Source organism: Anas platyrhynchos, chromosome 2, assembly GCF_047663525.1.
Source record: "Anas platyrhynchos isolate ZD024472 breed Pekin duck chromosome 2, IASCAAS_PekinDuck_T2T, whole genome shotgun sequence".
Classification (NCBI taxonomy): Eukaryota; Metazoa; Chordata; class Aves; order Anseriformes; family Anatidae; genus Anas; species Anas platyrhynchos.
Window position 1 is genome coordinate 29,113,476 of NC_092588.1, and position 7,752 is coordinate 29,121,227.

General features: G+C 33.7%; 1 non-coding gene across 1 annotated transcript; it reads left to right on the top strand.

Moving 5' to 3' along the window:
* The first annotated feature begins 2,614 nt into the window (after positions 1–2,614).
* LOC113842979 (U1 spliceosomal RNA) lies at positions 2,615–2,771 on the top strand. The gene has a single exon (XR_003495886.3). It is a non-coding gene; the product is annotated as a U1 spliceosomal RNA (small nuclear RNA).
* Positions 2,772–7,752: the final 4,981 nt, after the last annotated feature.

Genomic DNA, 7,752 nt, shown 5'->3' on the forward strand with positions numbered 1-7,752 from the left:
GTCAAGTGTTTCTGATAAGTGAGAGGTAGGTTCGCTCTTATCAGAGCAGATCTGCAACACTATGCAGCCAGTAGTATCTTTTTAATTGACATGTCAGCTTTGGATATGTTTGCAAATTTTTAAGCTATTTTTTTTCAAGATGCTTGCAATTCTTGCAGGTTTTTACTTTCTCTTCCAGAAATATTTGAGTCACTGACAGATGTCTTACTAGCAGCAAATAGAGATGCTGGACAGATATGTTTGTCAAAAGAACAGAAGCAAACCACATCCTTGATTTCAATGTGCCTTATGTAGACAGACAGTTAAATTTGCATATATATGGTGTCAGTGCCCAGATGAGTTCTCTGAGCAATTCTATCAAGCATGATCTTGACTTTCAAATCTTTGCAGCCCCTACATATACTTAAATATTTAAAAGAGATATTCTAATACATTCAAAACAAAGTCTTTCAGAAAATCAGTTTGTTGACCAAGGTTGCAGATATTCAGTTTATATAAGAAAAATATTTATGTTTACTTAATAACTGTCTATTGTAAATTCTATTTCAAATGCAAGTCTTGCTTACTTTTTAAAAAACAGACTAACTGGTTAAAGTTTCCACTGAGAGAGCTTTCAGCTAGGAGTATTTTATTTTGCATACTTTCTCAGCATATTGCCATGGTATTCAACTGACTAGCTGTTAAATGGTTTACATTATAGGAATAGGTTAGGAATATTTTTCCACTATTTTTATTTAGTATATTGTTCCGGAAAGTATTGGCATGTACTGCATGAGGTATTGAGCTAATTACATTCTTTTTTACCCTCATCACACAGTATGATTAATAAACAATTAAATCTGAAGAAAATTATGTACTAATAAAAGTCTGCATGAATGAGTGATATGACCCCTACAGGGGTTTGAGTTAAGCTGATGTGAGGGTTCAGAAGGGTCAGGACACAATAAAATAGGTGATATGATTTCAAAAATCATTTCAGAACATTTTGTGCTGATTTATGAGTAATACAATGTGTTGCATTATTTATATTCTGCACAATCTAGACTTGGTAAAGTATCCATTACACATATCTTTTCCTTCTGATTATTTGATTAGTAAAATCTGAATTCTGGTTTGATGATTTTCAGAGAAAAAAAAAAGGCAATAATTTATTGAAGGTTACTAAACTGGCATTGGTGATTTTTAGAATGTCTACTTTCTTCATTAGTCATTAATTACTCATGAATTCTGATTCCCACACGTATTTTTTATTTATTATTTATGCTCTCTCTGTTTTATACTTTGTACTGTGTCCAGCATAGAACACCTTCTAAATAAAATTGCTTTTTTCTGTATGAACAAGGGAAGTTACAAAGTTGAAAAGGTGAGAGTTGGATCACTATGGTATACAAACTGATGTGAAAATTTGATTGTTCAATAAAACTGGTCTTCAAGAGAAGACAATCTTTAAAACGATTTTAATCTGCTAAGAAAATAAGAAAAATATCTCACATCAATGTGACAAGGAAGAATGAAGGAGAAGAGAATCTTTAATTCCCAGTCTTCCCATGAAAAATATATCAACACATGTGGATTCTTAAAACAATCTCCAGCTGTCAATTATCTGGAAATAAGTGGTACATGCAAACATCACTGGAGAAATACAGGGAGCTTCTCTGTTTGCATGTTCTGTATGGTTATTAAAGAACATTGCAGAGACTGAAACATATTTTCATTTGTACAGCAAGCTTGGTGTGTTTAGAAAGTTTCTTCACTTGGGAGGTTTCATCTAACATTCTTTCTCATCCAAACCATATGATAATTTACCTCATAATTTACTTATTTATTGACTACTGTGTGTCTTTTCAAATTAACATCAAAGGATAGCAGAACTATTTCAGTGAATCCTATAAGCACTCTTGGACCCCAGATAGAGATAAAGTGGAGTAACTTCAGGTTAAAGGAATGAAACAGATGTTATATAACTGAACTTTATTGTTAGTGGTTCATACAGAGCTTCACAGAATCTTACTTGAAAAATTACTTTGGTTTTGTATAAAACAATGTGTTACATCCAGATATAGCTTAAATTTTAACCTGTATTCATTCACCTTCATATTCTACAAAAACAGAGGTTTCTTCAATGATTATCATTATGAGCAACACTAAAATAAGATTCAGTCTGAAAGAAAATAAATAAATAAAAGTGAGATAATATACTTTGAAAAATTATTTTATGAAATTTAGCTGTGGTTCAAGGAAAAATGAAAAACAATTCATGCAGAGCATTAGTAGATTTATAACCAGAGATGTGTTTATAGGGTGATACAGCTCTACTGAAATCTATGCAATTGGGAAATTACATTCACAATCATAGACATTGTTATAGACCAGAAGAATTATAAAGCTTCTGTTTTTGACATTGATCAGACTACACTTAATGTCTGTAGATATGACTCCTCAGTATTATGAAGGCAGCATTAAAGTATATTATTAAGCAGATACTCTACTTTCAATGTATGCTTGGTGTTTCATTCATGTGAGCCTGAATTTGCTCTTTATATTTTTTAATTCCTACAGAATCATGGCCTATGTAATCTTACTGCTGGAATTCCATTCATCCATCCATTCATCCATACTTACCTGGCAGGGGAGACAATATGATTAGGCAGGCAGTTTTCCTAGGGTGAGGCTCATCCCCTGCACACTGGTTTGCTGACTCCTGGGACTTTTCCAAGCGCAGGAAATTCAGAAATTGTGGGAGTGGGGAACTGCATTTGTGCTCTCCCCTGAAAATTTTATCTTCAGTTCTAAAGATAAAAGGAAGGCTGGACGTCCTTCAAGAATGCAATCTTGAAGGCACAGTTGCAGGCCTTTTCAGATGTACCGAGCTTATCAGGTATTGAAGAAGCTGGCAGAAGTGCCTCACCAAGGCACTTTCAATAATTTCTCAACAGTCCTGGTTAACTTTAGAGGTCCTGGTTGTCTGAATGTTAACAAATATGATATCCATCTACAAAGACAGGGAGGAAGATCCAGGGAACTACAGGCCTGTCAAGGAAGGTCATGGAGCAGATCATTTCGAATACCATCATACAGCATGTACAGCACAAACAGCTATGCAGACCCAGGCAGCAAAGGCAGATTCTGCTTGACTCACCCTACAGCCTCCCCTCTCCCCCTCCCCTCCCCCTCCCCCCCCAGTGACAGGAAGACAGCTGATGAGAAAGCAAACAAAGACAAGAGTGTTTTCTTGCACAAAAGGAATGGTTATCACTGAGGACAGGTTCGTAGTGGACTGACTTCCATTTTAGAAGACTGGATGATGTGATACTTGCTTTTTCCTGGTATCCCACAGTTAGGAATGAAGCTGTTGTCTGCATGCAACATGAGTTAAAATATTAAACAGAACTAAAAGAATTATATACAAAAGGTAGCATGCCATGTTTGGTTTTATTAGTCTTCAGAACCACTTCTGGCTATTTGATGGCAACATCTTCTGGCCATAAAAATATTGTAACATATCAGGAATTAAATCCTTAAACCATAAAATTAGAGATTATGCAACAGGATTATCCACACTTTGCAAATTCAGATTTAGAGATCAAGTAAAAAGAAAAGAAAATTATTTTCCTTCAGTAGTTCCCATAAAATATTAAACTTGTAGTGGCAAAAAAATCATTCTTTGGACTAAACAAACTAGTAAATTAGTTTTAGTCTGAGAAACATGGTTTCCTTACTCCCAGTGTCTATTACAGTCAGTGTCTGTCAAGTAGAAGCTGAATGAGTTGAATTCATGCATTCAGAAACTAAATCAGGCTTCAAAAATGTTGTAAAAAGAGTTTCCTAATTCAGAAGCTCATAGCCTGCTGTCAATTATGCTGATGTTAAACTTGTGTTTAACTTGTGTTAAACTTGTGTTTAACATCAGCACACACAACATCCAGAGCAATGTAATCTATTGCAGGATGTGGACAGATAGTCCCATGCTTTTTAATAAAATTCCTAAGTTCACACTTCACAAACTATACACACACAAATAGTAACTCCTTGTCCAAAAAAAATATGAGACGCTATGTTGTGGTTTGTAGAAATGCTAAAAATTATGTACTCTGCTAACTATTGCTTCTGTTTTCAGATTGGACTCAGATTTGATCTTGGAGTGAGGCATCACTGCTTTCCTAAGAGACCATCTTAAATAGGTATAGAAGATGGTCTGGGAAATGTGTGTTATATACTTTTAAAAGTGAGGATCTGTTAATAAATGACTTGCCTTCCATATTCAGTGACCACTTGCTACATGGTGAAAGAAAAATCCTTACAATGACCAAGATTTTAAATCTTTCCTTTGAGCCAGAGAAAGATTTCTGAGACTATTCAAGCATCTTCACCTTCTGGCATGATTATTCAGGAAAAAAAATAAAATTAAAAAAAAAATCCCCTTGATTCCCACTTAGCCTATTCTGATCAGATTCTTTTTCTCCAGACTGAACATTGCAGAAATAAGAAGGAAAGAAGGAAATAAGAAGGACGTACAGGAAAACCAACTCACATATGAAGACTCTGACTTTGCTAAGACTTTGTCTCACACTTGTATAGCATGATTTTAGGAGGTTAGATAAATTAAAGATTAGGTATAAACATTACTCTTTACTAGTTAATGCAATAAGAAAATATTTACATGCCAGTGATGATATATCACATACATTTATTTCAGGCTTTAATTCAGTTATGATTAAGAAGTACACAGAAACATGAATCAAACTCCAGACAAGTATCCACAAGTAGCTCAGCAAAAGAAAAACAAGATATATTTATTCATAACTATATCTAAAGCTGGGGAAAAAAAAAAAAAAAAAAAAAAAAGAAAAATAAAAAGTATAACACAAAGTTCTGACCTGCACAGTGTTTAATATAAGCAATGAATATCTGGTGAGTGAGTCAACTTTACACCCATGGGGACTTTGTCAGTGTCTATATTAGAAGTTTATCCTCATCACCCCACATGTTGCAAGACTTACACTGCATCTGTCTCAAAATGCGTCTTCTCTCCATTGCCCAGGCTGCTCTTCTCTAAAACTGATTTTGTCTAGAAGATGCTGGAAAAGTAAACAAAGCATTAAGAGCATATTTTGAGAGAGACTGAACAGTTGCGCTCTGTCCTGCATATATTTAAGCAATCTGAAAAGTCAATATATTTAAAACACAATTAAAAACATAAAATATTCTGTAGAAATTGAATAAATCCACGAAGTCCAAAACAACAGGACAGAAGAGGGATCTACTTACTAAGTGGATTTTTAAGATTCAGAGTTTTTCATTTTTTATTTTTCTTTCTAAAACAAAGTGTTTATACTGCACCATATTGTTTATACTTCATGGAAAAATAAAGTAACCTTCCAGTGTTATTAAGACCATCTAAAGGTATATTTGAGGTTCCAAGATCCGTGTTAGTAGATCTAGACAGGTCAGTAACATTTAAGCAGAGGATCTCCATATTGTAGAAGCAGGGTGAAGTTTATTGATTACTACCCAGTCTCAGAACTGTCTTTTTATCATCCATGGAGATTGTTTCTCTCACATGGACTCCTTTTATGTTTTTCATCTGGGAAAGAGAATTTGCCTCTTTAGTGGAAAAGAAATCTGAAACCAGGAGAACATTTTGTCGTCTATTTTAAGGCTTTTAGTAAACAACCTGTATAGTACCTGGGACCTTCACTGTATTCAGTTTTAAAACTACTCCTGACCTCCCCTGGGGTAACAATTTATTCACAGTCAAAATTTGTGTTTTCTCAGTGTTATCCAGCTGTGTAATTTTCTTATTATTCCCGTAACTATTTTATTCAGAAGTTCATGTATACACTAAGCAGTATTTTTAGACCTATTTCAGACGATCATTGAGTATATATATTATTAATTTTTTTCAGAACTATCATAACAGTTTCCTCATGAAATATATAAACAGTATTGAAATTAGAAGTCTAAGGAGGAATTACATAATTAAAATGTCAGTAATGACTTATTCTTTAGAAAAAGAATATCAGTCTTTGTTTTTACAAACATATCATTACTTTTCACCGGTAGCTAGTTTTCTCAGGAGTAACTGGATAATTAAAAAGATTTGCTGCGTATACACAAAAATAACATTTGTAGGTAAATTCTCTGAACAGGATTTATTTCAATAAAAGAATCAGACTGAAAATAAACACTTTCACTTTATGGTGAAATTACTACCAATGACATATTTCTGCAGTGAACTCTGATTTCTTTTTAGTCTAGCATCATACTTCACTGCCTGCCTCTTTTTGTTTAGTATGTACAGCACTGTAATGCTATTCAATAAAAGAAAAATTGGTCATTGTTTGTTACTACTCATTAGTCTGGGCTTTTTAATTACACTTAGATGATCTAAAATTATGAAAATGAACAAATTGAAGCTCAGAGAATGACTCATAGGGAGGGGGGAAAAAAAGATAGCCTTACGTGATCAATTGCCTGTAGACATAAGCCTGCTCTGCCTGTTTTTCCAATCAGACCTTGGCCTGACTAACCAAGAAAAGAATTCTTGGCAGCAAGTCAGACAGTCACATTAGGACAACTCTGTGCTCAAGTCAGTATGCCCTGAGAAATGGTACCAGTATGGGCTCCTTTTTAATCAATAGGATGATGGTACTACATTTATTCTAGGTTTTCATCAAATCTCTTTCAGCTGATGGAGAGGAACTATTACCTCCTTGTAACTGTGTCCATTGTTGACTTAGCTGATAGACACCTGTGAAATACAGACATTTTTGACAAAGAAATTGGAATAGTTTCGAAAAGTAAAAACCCAAATCCTAGGAAAATAAATAAATAAATAAATAAATAAATAAATAAATAAATAAATAAGGGTGTCAGAGAAATCCAGAAGAGACATAAAGGAATCTTTGAATAGTCAAAAAATAAGCACAAAACCTACTAAAATATTGAAGTTAGACCACATAATATGTGCCAAGTATCAAGACATACACTTAAGGTAAAAAAGCAATACAGCTTATCCTGCCCATTTCAAGCATTACTGAAGATGCATTGCTGTAATTAGCCAGGGTTGTGCTATTCTTCCTATGCTGTGTCAGCGGTGTCTGCCTAGATTTGTACTGTAATCATTTCTTCCAGTTTCAGTTGATCTTAGATATAACAGCTGTTATCTCCAATGTAAGTGATGATTTCAAGAGAAAGTTGTACATCGTGACTGTATATTAAATGTTTAAGTCTCTCCAAATGATATGCTATTGTGCATATTCATTTTGTGACCTTCATACTTTTGAAGCTAAATTTGAGACCAAATAAGTAAAATAGAAAGAAAGAACAACAACTTTTTTCTCTTCTCTTCTCTTTACTCTTGGATTCTCCTTACTTCATGAAGTAAGTCAAAATACTACTTCAGTTCAAATATATTTCTGTTTGTTTTCTAATGTTTAATAATTACTTAATTGTTAAAACTCTGAATAAATTAGTTTATGAAGGCAACTGCAAATGAACTTCCTAGTTTTTCCTCAAAAGCATGTACACCTATCAATTTTACTCTGACTTCTTTTTAAAAATAAATTGTAATATGCAATAAAAGTTAACATTCACTATTCTCTTGCATTTGGTTTCCACTTAAAAAACACATGGAACAATTTACATATGATTTATCGCTACACTACAATAACACACTGAATGTATGCTGTTTTGTTCAAGACCTCATTCAACCAAAGCTTCTCAGAAGTTCCCCTTGAACAGTTCACAATT